This window comes from Notolepis coatsorum, assembly GCF_963971535.1.
Source record: "Notolepis coatsorum genome assembly, chromosome: 2".
Lineage (NCBI taxonomy): Eukaryota > Metazoa > Chordata > Actinopteri > Aulopiformes > Paralepididae > Notolepis > Notolepis coatsorum.
In genome coordinates, this window is record NC_140166.1 from 76,058,227 (window position 1) to 76,074,124 (window position 15,898).

Below are 15,898 nucleotides of genomic sequence, written 5' to 3' on the forward strand. Positions count from 1 at the left end.
CTCTGTTTTCATTTGTTTTTTCTGTTAATTATTTCAATTCCCTCATTCACACGCTTCTCCCCAGTGACGTCATCTGAGACGTCGCTGATTGGTTCTCTCAGGTCTGCACGCTTTTCAATCACATTCCCCAGCTGTCACTGCTTGTCAATCAATCAATCCCTTATTATTTATACCCCGTTTCTCCACTCTAAGTTTGTTGGATCGTCTTGATTTTTCTGGTTGCATTCTCCGTTTTGCTACTGCTGCTGCTTTGCTCTCTGTGCTATCTCCAGGATTTTTCCAAGAAGCCTTCCTCTTGGACACCTGTTCCCGTGGCGCGCGCTCGCTCCGCTGTTGTTCCAGCACCATTACGCATTACGTCTGGGTGAGTTTTTATTGACTGTCTGGATCTATTCCGTTTTTCGTGTGTTACTATTACACTGAAGATTACCACCTTTTGTCAGACAGTCACTCACCCAGCGTTCCCTTTTGTTTGTTCCCTCTGGGATAATATTTTTGGGACTTTTCATCTCCCTCTGTGTGTTGCTCACACCGAAGATATTATTCACATTTGGATTGTTTTTGGACTTCACTACTGTGTGTATATTACACGAAGATATTCACTTGGGACTGTGTTTGGAATTTTGCTCACTGTGTGTTTTACACGAAGAGATTCACTTGGGATTTGTTTTGGAATTGTGCTCACTGTGTTTAATTACACAAAGATTAGTTCACCCTGTTCTCCTGCTCGTTCAACCTGCACTGTTGTTGACTCGTTCCCTCTCTCCCTCTCTCGGTCTCGCAACACATCGGAGATTCTGCCGAGAGAATTCTGCAGAGCGGTTCTGACGTCAACATCTGCTATTCCCAGACTACCACCACGGGAGAAGCTGCAGAGCAGCAGAACTTTTGCCCCCTGGCCTATTTACCTGTCTTGTTGACTTGCCTATCCTGTACTCTTTATATTTAGTATTCAAATAAACAAGCCCTTGTATTTGGCAACTCTGAATTCCTACTCTCTTGTGTCGTGCGTTTGGGGTCGGTGTCAAACCATAACAAAATCGTCAGAGCTCCAACTGTTCGGCCGAGCACCTGTGCAGAAAGAAAGCAAAAACATCCAACTTAACATCAGTGGCATTTCCCTGTTATTTCCACTATTCGTTATGCATTGGAAATGTCGGGCAACACTATACTAATTTCTTTAGAGAGATTTGGTGTAATCTGCTTGAATATAACGATACAGCTTATCTTGTGTTTGTCCGTCCCTCCAACAGGAACACTGGCGGTTTCCAATCCTCTGTGTGTTCTTTTCACCTGATTCGCTGGGAAACATAATCATTAACCTCCTATCAATTGTCTAATAATCTTTGTAAACTTGGTCCTTCATCCGTTCCAATTTCATTTCGCTTTGATGAATCCGTTCATTCTGATCTTATTTCATACTTTAAATGACCCGCTTAGCGTATTGACGAAATGTAATATTAACCTTTCACTTCACACTCTTCATACAACATCAATTTCATTCCTCTTCACACACACTTACACACAACCACTTCCCCCTCACAACACTAAAAAATACCTTAGTGTTGTCACTGCTTCCTACTACCAATCAGGGAAAACAATAAATATTTAGCAATTTAGATCACTAAAACCCTGACCGTCATATAGCTCCGTTGTAACTGAGGGGTACAATTCCCTGACTGTATTACTAGATATGATACTTACTACCACTACCTTTGTACTTAATATTCGGCCACCCAGTACACGGCATAAATATATTATCATGAACACTCTCACGTAGATGAAACGGATCCAACACAAATGTACGAATTAGAAACAGGTCTTTATTGCCTACACAGCGATGGTGTGTAGACTAAACACTTAATCACTTAATTACATTTATGAATTGAAATAGTATGCACTTTTATGGCAAGGAGTATTCGTCGGTATATCAATAGATAATGTCCAATCTCTGAAGGCGCAGGTGGTAAATATACGACCTGGAATAGTTAAGGAATAACAGCAATGATACTTTAATGATTATAGGCTGGATACACTAGAGGGGGTTAATCCGGTCGATTGTAAGCCGACAGGAGTAGGAGGGGGGGGGGGTAGAATCCAGCTGCCTCGTCCGGCCAAGGGTATCCCAGGAGAACCCACTGTAGTGCCGTTCAATGCGCCGGCGATCCTTGGACCACAGATGAAAGCAGGTGGACTCTTTGTGGGCCGGCTCTCTCCGGTCCACGGGGGAGAGATGTGGAGAGACCTCGTCTTGCAGAGCGTCTCCTCACCTTGTGTCCTCTCCAGGGGGGGGGTTCCAACACACGGTAGTGTCGGGGGTCTTTATCCATAGAATAATCAAAGTATCCAAAGCATAATCCGTGCCTGGGAAGGCGGGCTGTCGTCGGTAGAATAATCCGGTATACAGGTCCACTCGCTCGTCGGCTCTGGGGCTCCTCGGGTGCAGCTTCACATAGGGTCAACCACCCTGAGTAAGCAGCCAGTTCTCTGCCCGAAACGATGGGGTACTGACTACGGTAGTATTCTCACCGCACGAAGCACTATATTAACAGACTATTATTAGCTTAATAGACTACGTCCAACTCGACGATATAGTGCCAAATATGACTATTCAAATATTAATATACACGATGTCTCAATACCGATGGTAGGCGAACTTGGCCTTACTCCCACACGTGGCATCGCGGGGAGGCTTTACGTCTGTGACTCTATTGGAGGGTAAGAAACTGGACTGAAAAGAAAGTCCTACTTTAGTAGCGCAGTATATATACGCACTATGAACAAATAGTCCCATTAGTGGTGCGGTAGCCAAATTCCTACGCGGAACTAGGACTTGTTCGTACATGTCGAGCGGTACGTTTGAACTGGGTCTGAGGGGTATGGCAGCCTGGCACCAAGGTCTCGACCAATAGTAGAATGGAGACTATTATGGGATGTTCAGTAGGCTAGAATGGATATTCAATGCATATTGTACAAGGAATATACAAGGGATATCAGGGAATATTAGAGAATATACAAATACAATTAAATATATATATATAAATAAATATATATATTCGGTTTAATCTGGCCCTTCACAACAGCCACCCCCTGAATAGGTCCCGGACCTAATCAGTTAAACGGAGACAGATTAATCGCGTTGTCTATTTACACATAAGGGTTTGCTGTAGGGGTCAGTCAACTTCACAAAGTCATAGGGTTGTAAGGTCATGGTCATCATCGATTGTGTCTGGGAGTCGAGGCAGTTCTATGAGCCTTGCCACGGGACGGGTGTAAGTGCGACCCTGGACGAGCACTTCAGCTGCTCGGACCTTGCCGTCGGCACCGGTGATCACTTTGCTTACGCGGCCGGCCGGCCACATAGCTCTGGGCAGTGATTGATCAATAATCATGACGACTGTTCCTTCTGTCAAATTGTCTCTCTCCTTTACCCACTTCTGGCGGGTCTGTAGAGACGGTAGGTAGTGCAGTAGGAAACTGTTCCAAAACTTGTCGGCTAATACTTGGCTGTACCTCCACATTCGTCGGCCGTTCGCTTCTTCAGGCCGGTACATTGTCTGGGGTAATGTGGGATCTAGCCGCCCCATCAGGAGTGTGTTGGGGGTAACTGGGTCGATATCCGCCACATCACTGGAGACATATCCGAGGGGCTTCGAGTTAAGTACTCCCTCAATCTCCGTGAGGACTGTCATTAGGACTTCTTCCGCCACAGTCTGGGCCCCAAGTACTGCGTACAGGGCTGTCTTTATGGAGCGCACTTCTCGTTCCCAAGTGCCACCGAAGTGGGGTGCGTTTGGGGGGTTGAATTGGAAATCAACCTGTGCTGGAGCGAGGTGGGTCTTAAGTTCTGGGCCCATAGCTTGGAAGCTCTCTCTCAGCTCTCTTTCGCCGCCTTTAAAGTTTGTCCCATGATCGGACAATAGGGTAGACGGTCTTCCTTTCCGTGATATGAATCTACGGAAGGCCATAAGGAATGAGTCTGTGCTCATGGTCGGGAGAAGCTCGATGTGTATCGCTCTGGTGGTCATGCATTTGAATACAATACCCCACCGCTTCTCGGTTCCTCTTCCTTTCTTTATGTGCAGCGGGCCAAAGCAGTCCATACCCGTTGAGTGGAATGGCTTGTCACCGATTCGGAGGCGACATGGAGGAAGGTCAGCCATCCTTGGTATGCTGGGCTGCGCGCGCCACTTGCGGCAGTCTAGACATGTTCGTTGGAAGCGTCGTACCGCCTCTCTTCCTTGTAGGATCCAGTAACGACGTCTGATTTCCGCGAAGACTCTTTCTGCTCCTGCGTGATGTACATCCTCATCGTATTTCTTTATAATCAGCTCTGTGACCTTGTGTCGGCTGTTCAATACGATCGGGTATTTAATGTCATCCGGTAGATTGGGGGCTCTGCGTAGGCGACCACCCACTCTGATGAGGGTGTGAGCGTCGCTCTCGGGGGCCAGATGAATTAATCTGCTGTCGGATGGGACGGGCTTTCCTCCCTGTAGACAGGCCAATTCATCGGGGAACGAGTCTCTCTGGGCTCGCTGCAGTAGAAGCAATTCTGCTTCCTCGTAGTTAGCCGCTGACATATCAGCGGGGGACTTGCACTCCGGGTGGTACCGCAGGAATGTTCTTTGTTGTGCACTCTCGATGGACGTGCAATCGTTTATGTTAGGGTCGGTGGAGGCTACGGTGCTCAATCCACAGAACACAGACTTCTTAATTTCCACCTCCTCTGGACTTGCTGCCCTCGGGATAGGCATGGGCCACTGTCCTTCCGGGAGTCTTAGGAATGCGGGGCCGTCACTGTAGACATTGCGACGGGTGAGGTCATCCAGGGGCATCCCCCGGGTGATGACGTCAGCTGGGTTCTGTTTTGTATCAACGTAGCGCCACTCTGTTTCTCCGGTTAACTCTTCGGTTAGGTCTTGAATCTCGGTGACTCTGACTCCCACGAAGACTTTGTACTTGCATGAGTCCGATTTGATCCAGGCGAGTACCGTCGTGGAATCTGACCACAGGATTGTTCTAGACACCGGTATGGTGAGCTCACGTTGGATGAGCGTGGCTAGGTGCGCTCCGGCTAGGGCTGCGCAGAGCTCTAGACGTGGGATAGATTGTTGCTTGCGTGGGGCTACTCTCGAGCGGGCGAGGACAAATGCTGTGTAGATCTCTCCCCCTTGGTCTTGGGCCCGCAAGTAGGCTACTGATCCGTATGCGACCTCTGAGGCGTCACTGAAGACGTGCAAGTCCATTTTACATGTCTCTGGCCTCACCGTGGGTGGGAAGTAGCTTCGGCGCATATTAACGCCTGGGAGTGAGTGGAGCTCCATCTCCCACTCTCTCCAGGTGGATGCAAGGTGTGCGGGAATGGGGTCGTCCCAGCCCTGGTCCTTGTCCCACAATGCTCGTACAATCATTTTTGCCCTGGTGGTGTACGGTAGAATACATCCTAGCGGGTCATATTGTCGGGCGAGTGTTGTGTACACACTCCGTCTGGTGGTCGGCGCCGCCGCCGGCCTTCCCTGCTCCGTAGTCAGGGGCTTGTGTCTGTAGTGAAGCGAATCTGTTTTGAATCGCCACACCAATCCCAGGGTCATCTCCTGGGCTTCTCCCGGGATTGTAGCCATCCAGGTCTCGCTGCTGGCTGCCTTGTCCTCGGAGGAGAGGCTGCGCAGTACGTGCGGATCGCTGCTGGCCCACTGCCTGAGATCAAAGCCGCCTTTGATCAATGAGGCGCGGAGTTTAATCAGGAGAGCCTCGGCTTCTTCCTGGGTTGAAAGGCTTTGTAGACAGTTGTCTACGTAGAAGCTGTTCTTTACGCTGTGTCGGACCTCTTCGTCCGCTGCTGGGTCCTCTGCTACATGTTTCTGTAGTGCAAATGTCGCACAGCAGGGGCTGCACGTCGTTCCGAAGGGGAGGACTTCCCATTGGTAGATGGCTGGGTGCTCATCTCCTGGCTTCTCTCTCCATAGGAACCGTAACAGGGGCTTGTCCGCCTCTACTAATCTCACCTGCAGGAACATTCCTTTAATGTCCCCGCTGATGGCCACCTTTTCCTGGCGGAAGCGGAGTAGAACGCCGAGTAGGGAGGGGCCGAGTGTGGGACCGGGCAGTAACTCTTTATTTAGATTTTGGGATCCGATCTGGTAGCTGCAATTAAATACTATGCGGTCTTTACCGTTGTGATGGACCTTGTGGTGGGGCACGTACCACGATTCAGTGGTCTGGTCAGCCTCTTTAATGTCCATCTTTGTGACGTGTCCCGCTGTGATGAGCTTCTCAATCTCAGCGCGGTATACACTCTCTTGGGCGGGGTTCTTGGCTAAGCGCCGCTCCGTGTTCAGCAGGTACCGTTCTATGGCGTCTGTCTTGGCGTGGAAAGTAGGCATTCCTTCTCGCCGCAGGAGTGGCGTGGCGTATCTCAACACGCCGTTGACCGGGACTCTCTTGGTCCCTGTCTCGAGGAGGTGAATGGCGTAAATGTCATCTTTAGAGCGAATGTCTTTCTTTCCATTCTTAAAGGGCATTTGTTCCAAGCTCCATAGCCGCTCTACGTGTTGCAGGAGTGCGGTTTCTCCCTCTGTGACTCGGGAGTGGAGACATCTAGTGGCTGTACTTCGGTTGAGAGATTTGGCGAGCGGGCCTTGGAGAGTCCATCCCAAACGGGTCTCGACTGCTGCAGGACAGCCTCGGGGTCCGGTATGAACCCGGTCTATCGGGACAATGAGGTCTGCATGGTCGGAGCCTATCAACAGGGTCGGCATAGCATTGTCTATGAGCGGGATCGGTAACTTGCGCAGATGTGCATATTTCTCCATCAGCTTGGCGACGGGGTATGTGTACCGCGACAGTCCTATTTCTTGGCTGGTGAAAGCGTCTGCAATCTGGTACCGTCGCTCAGGCTGGCCGCTTGCTGCGATAGAGAATGAGACATTCTCGCCCTTTATCGTCTTCAAATCTCGTCTTATTGTCCGAATTGTCATTTGGGTTTCGCTTCCCCGCAGCCCTAGCTGGGCCGCAGCGGAGGCGAGCAGCAGGGTCTTCTCTGACCCGTCATCGAGGACGGCGTAAGTGTCCAGGACTTTATTCTGGTAGCTTAGTGTCACACGCACTGCTTTTAGGAGTACTCGGGCTCCACTGCTGCTGGCGGGATCGATGTACATGACGCTCGCTTTGCGGCTGGATGGTGCAGGTGAAGGGCGCCGTCTGTTACTGTCGTGAAGTATGTCCAGATGGGCTCCATCGCACTTGGTGCACCTTTTCTTTAAGCGGCATTCGGCTGCCATGTGTGAGCGCGCACAGCGAAAACAGCGCTTGTTGGACTTTATCCATTGACCTGCTTCCTCCGCGTTCAGCTTGGGGAAGGAGTCACATTGCGCTAGCCAGTGTTCTTTCTCACAGTAGGGGCACACTATCTTCCACTTCTCCGTTCTGGAGGGGGTACTGTGGCTCCTGCTGCTCGGTACTGACTCCGATTGGTGCATCACAGTCACCGATCTTCTTCCATCATTTAGTCGTCTGGTTCCTTCTCTGGAGCCAGGGGTGCTCCGTCCGAATGTATCTAGCCGTAGGCTGCTGACTTCTCTCGCCAGGAAGTCTGCTAGATCGAGGAGGTTCGGTTCGGGGCCATTCGGGTCTCTGTGGTCCCTCTGCCGCCTAAAGCGCTCCTGACGAGCGGGCGGCAGCTTCTCCAGGATCCTTTCCACATTTGAGTTGGCGTAAAGTTCATACTTCCCCTTCTCTCTTTGCGCTCCCAACATCCCTACCAGGGACTGCACTCTGATGGACAGGTCGTCCAGTGCTCGATTGTCTATTGCTGGGGGTAAGCGGTCGATGTGTCGGATCTCCTGGATCACGTAATCCCATATGCGCCCATACCTCTGGTCCAATGCTACCAGCGCTGCTGTGTATGGGGTGGTGGAAGTCGCGTAGGCGAGCGCTATATTATGTGCGCGGGGCACCTTTAAGTGCTGCAGTAGGATGGCGTATTTGTGGCGTTCATCCAATACATCCACCAACATGGTCTCCAGACACATGCGGAGTTCTGTATACTGGGCCCGGTTCTCTTGGGTGAAGTCGGGTACCATAGGCGTGCCAATGTATGACGCTGACTGTGGATACATCGGCGAGCGTTGGGGGAGAGGCCTCCTAGGCGAGTCTCCTCCCGCTCCTTGGTATGGGCTGGTACCGGCAGTGTACCATGGGCCGCTTGTCCAGGTGCTGTTCCTCGGTGCGGGTCGTGCGTCGTGCTCACCCGTGTATAGAGTCGGGGGTCTGTAGCGCAGCTCCGCGGGAGTATAGCCTGGGCTGTACCGGACCTCCTGGTCCGGTAGAGTACTGTGCTGTCTTCGGGCGCGGTTCTCCTCCTCTTCCTCTTCGTCTTCAGTTAGGTCATCCAGTGCTTGTAGTCTCTGGTTTAGCCTCTCCACAGGATATGCTGCTCCTTCCCGGTTGCTAGGTCTCGCTTGGACCGGTGGGGGGAGGTGGTCTGTGGGGGGTATAGACCTTGTCTGTTGGTCAAGTTCAGGGTTGTTTACTCGGCTAGGGGATGCCGCCCTGGAGGTGTGTCTAGACGAGTTCCTGGAGCCTCTGGCGGAGGGAGAGGGTGTTGTCCGTCTGATCAGCTGTTCTATTAGTTGCGCTTGTTGTCTGTCGCGCTCTGCGTCCCGTTGAGCACCGGCTCGTTCTCGGGCCACATTCTCTTCCATCTGAATGCGTCTTATTTCTAGACGTATGTGCTCTTCTTCGCTCCGTTGCTGTATCTGCAATCGATCGCGTTCACCCTGGAGTCTATCGCGTTCAGTAGAGGCTTTCAGGCTGACGAGGAATGCCTGCTGTAGGGTCCTCTCTGCCTCGCTGGGAGAAGGCGGTTGTATAGGGGAGCCTTCCCTCGGGGTACTCCTTGCGGAGCCTTGGAGCTCTATCTCCACGGTGCTCTCCCCGTCTTCTTCGGTGCCGAGTTCTCTCTCGGTAGCGTTGTATTCCTCCCGGGACTCATCGGGGACTACTTCTTCAGTACTGGCGGGGTGTGAAGTCATGTCTGGTTCCCACTGGTCCCCACCGTGAACTTGGTCAGTTACATTAGAGCCCGTAGGGGCCTCTATGGTCGGGGTAGTCTGGGCGTTGGGGTTAGACATACTTTTACTTTCTAGTTTTACCGCGTTTACTGTTAGTAGAAGACTAGGTTGTTGACTGACAGCGTAAGCCTCTAAGTACTGAGGGAGCCGTCGTTCGCGCTGCGGGCGTTGGTTAGGAGGATCGTTTCGTGGAGTGTTCATAATAGGCCATTTCAATATTAATAACACTATATTAATATTACACTGATTACCATCCGGCTCGAAGGACCAATTGTAACTGAGGGGTACAATTCCCTGACTGTATTACTAGATATGATACTTACTACCACTACCTTTGTACTTAATATTCGGCCACCCAGTACACGGCATAAATATATTATCATGAACACTCTCACGTAGATGAAACGGATCCAACACAAATGTACGAATTAGAAACAGGTCTTTATTGCCTAGACAGCGATGGTGTGTAGACTAAACACTTAATCACTTAATTACATTTATGAATTGAAATAGTATGCACTTTTATGGCAAGGAGTATTCGTCGGTATATCAATAGATAATGTCCAATCTCTGAAGGCGCAGGTGGTAAATATACGACCTGGAATAGTTAAGGAATAACAGCAATGATACTTTAATGATTATAGGCTGGATACACTAGAGGGGGTTAATCCGGTCGATTGTAAGCCGACAGGAGTAGGAGGGGGGGGGGGGGTAGAATCCAGCTGCCTCGTCCGGCCAAGGGTATCCCAGGAGAACCCACTGTAGTGCCGTTCAATGCGCCGGCGATCCTTGGACCACAGATGAAAGCAGGTGGACTCTTTGTGGGCCGGCTCTCTCCGGTCCACGGGGGAGAGATGTGGAGAGACCTCGTCTTGCAGAGCGTCTCCTCACCTTGTGTCCTCTCCAGGGGGGGGGTTCCAACACACGGTAGTGTCGGGGGTCTTTATCCATAGAATAATCAAAGTATCCAAAGCATAATCCGTGCCTGGGAAGGCGGGCTGTCGTCGGTAGAATAATCCGGTATACAGGTCCACTCGCTCGTCGGCTCTGGGGCTCCTCGGGTGCAGCTTCACATAGGGTCAACCACCCTGAGTAAGCAGCCAGTTCTCTGCCCGAAACGATGGGGTACTGACTACGGTAGTATTCTCACCGCACGAAGCACTATATTAACAGACTATTATTAGCTTAATAGACTACGTCCAACTCGACGATATAGTGCCAAATATGACTATTCAAATATTAATATACACGATGTCTCAATACCGATGGTAGGCGAACTTGGCCTTACTCCCACACGTGGCATCGCGGGGAGGCTTTACGTCTGTGACTCTATTGGAGGGTAAGAAACTGGACTGAAAAGAAAGTCCTACTTTAGTAGCGCAGTATATATACGCACTATGAACAAATAGTCCCATTAGTGGTGCGGTAGCCAAATTCCTACGCGGAACTAGGACTTGTTCGTACATGTCGAGCGGTACGTTTGAACTGGGTCTGAGGGGTATGGCAGCCTGGCACCAAGGTCTCGACCAATAGTAGAATGGAGACTATTATGGGATGTTCAGTAGGCTAGAATGGATATTCAATGCATATTGTACAAGGAATATACAAGGGATATCAGGGAATATTAGAGAATATACAAATACAATTAAATATATATATATAAATAAATATATATATTCGGTTTAATCTGGCCCTTCACAACATCCGTTGTTCATGTTATTAAACTCATGGACACCAGCACCATACCCACTGCAATATCCTCTCAGATCCCTGAATTCACAAAGATCCGCCATCCTCAGCCCAAAGCGTTCTCCTCCAGTCGCGAATCCGAACGAAAACACCCCAACCTCCTTTTCCTCAAAGAATAACACAACTCATTCCACCATCACCTGCACCCAGACAGGCCAGCGCCCATCCGGTACCTACTTCACATACACAATAACAACACAGCTCAAATAACCATCCACACCAACAACACACAACATGCCGCAAAGCTAAACCTGCTTCCAAGGACCCCAACACGGGTCCAACACTCAACCCAGCAATGGCCTGCAGCATACCCCACAATCCATTCTCAGGCAAGCCATTTAGGGGGGGCACACGTGGAGAAAGGAAGGGATGGAGAATCACAGGGAGAAATACAAGGAGAGACAGAGGGGGGGCGGAGGGAAGAGAAAAGGGAGGGAGGGATCCAGGGACTGAGGGGGGGAGACAGAGACGGAGGAAGGGGGGGGGGGCTCTCAATTCAACCTTAACTATAACAAAAACCGTCTATACTTAATTAGTAGACTTCACCGTATCGCCTGGTCCAGTTAACCCACAGGACTTCAAACACTATCTCCATCATCTGCTGCCAACTTTAACTTAAATCAAACCTTAACCTTAATCAGACTAAAAGAGTCTGCATGGAGTTAACTTATTTATCCTCATGTAATCCTAATTTAGAAAGCAAACACTACATTAATATAACCAATACTCCAAGCCCCACCATAAAGGCAATCTATCTTGAAAAAAAACTCCTTTGCGAACCTGTCATTTCAACAAAGTCAAGCTGGGAGAGAGGGACGGAGAGGAGAGGGGCGGGGAGGGAGGGAGGGAGGGAGGAAGGCAGGGAGGGGAGAGTGAGAGAGGCAGGGAGGGAGGGAGGGGAGAGTGAGAGAGGCAGGGAGGGAGGGAGGGAGGAAGGCAGGGAGGAAGGGAGGGAGGGAGGCAGGGAGGGGAGAGTGTGAAAGAGGGAGGAAGAGACAGAGGAGAAAAGGGGGGGGGGTTCACGCAAGTCCCGCACAGCACACACGTCTCACTCCAACTAGTCTTGTCCAACATCGCCCCCTATAGCCCTTCACTGTCCACTGCCTTATCAAAAGCCCATAGTCCATCCCCCTTGCGCCGACCGATCGCGGCGCGCATGCGCAGACTGACACATACCATCTACATGTCCTAACCCGTCATTCACATCAGCAGCCTATCATTTGAACAAACTACCCTATCCAAAGTTACAAACAAACTCACACATCCATCACATTTCTACCCCACTAGTGCCATTATACTTGGCCCATAACAAATATAGATCGATAACTAAACCAGTATATACACTCGTCATCAAAAACTGGAAAAACCTAATAAAAAGAACCACAAATCCCCAAAGATGGTCGCTACTTAAAACCTATAATAACCACAAAATGTCCGCTACTGCACCCCGTTCACCTGTGAAGGAGAGGTGTATCTATCAAAGAGGCAACACCGCCCTCCGCTGGAACGTTTCGTTCATCACCTCCATTGCACTACAGTATTCACAACGTCCTGCAGGAGGCGCCCTCACCCTCCCTCGCAAGTGCGTCATCACGCAGCACCACACCACTCGACGTCAACTCGACGCCTCACCTTAACTACAAAACCACAATCCCCAGAACCCCCTACACCGGAAGTCCCTGTCCACGCCTCTCTAAGGTCTCGTGCCAGCCACCAAGAGTAGCAACACGCGATATTCCCCGAGAGTTCAATCATGCTGCATTTGTTAGCACAAGTAGCTTAGCATTTTAGCATCGATAGCTCAGTACTGCTAGCTCCATTAGCTTAGCTTAGCATCCAACATAACTTCTCCTAAACGGCCCATTATCCTGTTGATCCGAGCGGCACAACACATCTCGACGTTTACACAACCCCTGTTATACCCCGCAACATAACTTTAATCCTATTTAGCCCCCGTTTACAGAACATATATCATTATCTTTATTCTAGTACGCTCGCCCGTTTGGCCCCGCCTGGCCGAAATACACAGTATTTTAAATCCAACGCTCCCCAAGCCTAGACGCTCCCAGTGACGTCATCAGCTCCAAAAACTCTGTTTATTTTGATCGCTTCTACATTAAATTCAGACCTTAACACCACCGATTTGAAAAATGTCAACGAACTTCACACATCATCTTGGTTCCATCACCCTTGCCATTCATTCAATTCACTCGATAACGCAACACAGCATCCACACGCTAGTCCTGTCGTCCTCGGCTAACACAGGCAGCTAAATAAACGCCCCTTCCCACGGACAGTGTTACGGTTTCCCCGCAGCCGTTTTGGTCACCCGTGTTCCATAATAATACAAAAAATACATTGGCATTCACTCATAGCTTCTAACTCACATTCATCCAAACATATATATTTATCAAAACAATGTCCCATTTATAAGCATATTATTCATCTGGCCACATTCATTCTAAGCGCATTTCCTACCTCGCCCATTTCACACAATACTCTCCTATGTTCTAATCACAAGCGCAGGTCCTTCCTTCAAAGTGCTTCATATATCTACCGAGTTCTAGAAAATTCACCTTGCTATTCCCCGAGAAACCCACTCCATTCATGTATAGTAGCTCGTGGAGAGTTTTAGTAGCGCCTCTTGTCGGCTTGAATCGGAGTTTTATATGGCCAAATCGTGTGTTCAACCATAATTTCCATATTTCCTACCTGTAGAGCCACCTGTCGGCTTGAATCGGAGTTTTATGTGGTCTATCGTTACCACAATTTCCATATTTTCTACTTCCCTCATTCCTCCACGAGTTTGATGTTCTTCAGATCTGGACCCTAGCCAATCTGAGCCTAAATGACGTCGGATTTGTCTCAGCAATTCGCTTATGGAACGTCTTCCAAAGTCCATTGCTCAGTCGTACCGATTATAAGTGGGCCCCTATTCCCCGTTAAGCAACCTGGCACGAATCCCTAACCCTCGGCTGTGCGCAATCTGAACTAAATACAGACATCTATATCCTCCCTTTACTGGTAGTCACAATACTGTTCGATGAAGGGCTTGTAATCCACAATGGTACTCTTGTTCCTCCGAACAGCGCTTCATTTAACCCGTTCATCAACCAAAAACGTCACTTATCCCCAGACCTTCAATTGTTTCCCTGAACAATTCCTTATTTATAGCTCCATACCCCGTCTGTCTGGTTGCGTCTCAGCGCTCCAGGTCTGTCTCTCAGTCTCCAGGTTCCTTCTGTGTGTGTCTCGCTCTCCAGGATCCTTCTCCTTCTCCTCGCCTGCCCTTTTTAATGAGATAGAAAAAGACCTCTCCCCTGCCTGTCTAGTGACGTCACTCCCACAATCGGGCTTCCCCATTGGCCAAATTCCTTCTAGTAGGAACTTGTCTGTTAGTGACACGTCCTGACACGTCAGCCTTGGTCTGCTGACACAACATTTTCACAATAGAATCTGCCGGGCTGTTTTAGCAGTTAGTGGTTACCTTTTTAGGGAATCCGTTCAATGAGTAACACATCCTCATGTTCTTGTGACACAATGTTTACACAGTCTAGATTAGAGCCTTCAATAGAATACTTTGTTTCTTGATTAACCATTGACCAATACTGTATAGTTTTATCTTCTAGCATTAAGAGTTTTTATTCTTTATTGTGACTAAGTTTATACAATTTAGCCTATTGGGTTCATTATTTTACATTTAGAATTAGCTAATCAAATCATATTATTTGAACCCAAACACATGGACACTTTTCTTGACAATGCTAATGGTAGTCTTGGCTGAAAACAGTTGTTATTCATTTCACCACATGTTATTTGAATTTCATAGTGTAGGACAATTTTCTAGTCTCCATGAAACACCACATTTTGCAAATGGTCTAACCCTTAACCTCTGATATTTACCAATTAAATGCATTCTTATTGTTTTACCGTTTCTGGCTTGCTAAACCTTGATGCATTGAACACTTGGTCTCACTTGGGTGCTACTGAGTCATCTATCTTCAGACCAGCTGCCATGTCGTAACCTGAAATTGCTTACTAGTGTAAATAAGACCTTTGATCTCAACTGTTATTTTCAGTTTGTCTTCCTGTTTTAAGATAATTAGTTCCTTCCTCCATCTATTTGAGATGGCCATTCCTAACCACAGCTGCTAACCTCATCTGATAAGGTGCTATTCTGAACCGGTAGAATGTGCCCTAACATCATAAACAGTCCTTTGCCTTATCAGCGAACCACCATCTGTGATTAGCCCTGATGGCAGATCCGTCCTGGAGTTGGCTGGGTGAGGGGTGAGCCGATGTCCTCTCAACCTCTTGAGCCTGGGGCTACAGAGATAACTAACCTGGGGTTTTCAAATGGCCCTTCTATCAAATCAACTTTTCTGTCTAATCATTACTTTGTACATTTCAGTTGCTATGTTCATGTTTCATTTAGAAATACACGACATTATCCCATGACTAGGCTAAGCTAACTAGCGTTAGCTGCTAACCCTGGAAACGATCAAAGCGGATGGGTTATATTGACGACGCTTGACAACAGAAGTTTAAACATAACTTCATATTTATTGGTTATTCGTTTCTTTATACCGGGCATCGAGATCCCATCTCTGTGTGTTAAACTCTTCCTGTGTTGACATTCGAGTGTGACATCATCACCTACGGCAGCTTAGACACTCAAAACGCAAACCTAGAACAAAACCCGAGGGGGTTTTCAATGATTTAAAGTAGCCTAACGTTACAGTATAAATACTAACTGGATAGTTGATGATATAAACATTTAATTTTCATTATCTGAAATATTCTAAAATCATATTGGTGTGACTGTATATGCATCAAAGGGTTCAATCAAGCATTTTTAAGTGCTTTAGAGGAAATGTCAAAATATCGCGATATATATCGTGTATCGTGATATGGCCAAAAAATATTGCGATATCATTTAGAGGCCATATCGCCCAGCCCTAGCGTCTGGTCTATTTTCAGCGTGAGCCGCAAGCTAATCAGACACATACCAGATTAGAGAACCGTCAAAAGTGGATAAACAAACACGTTACTAAGGTTTTAATATGTTAATTGTA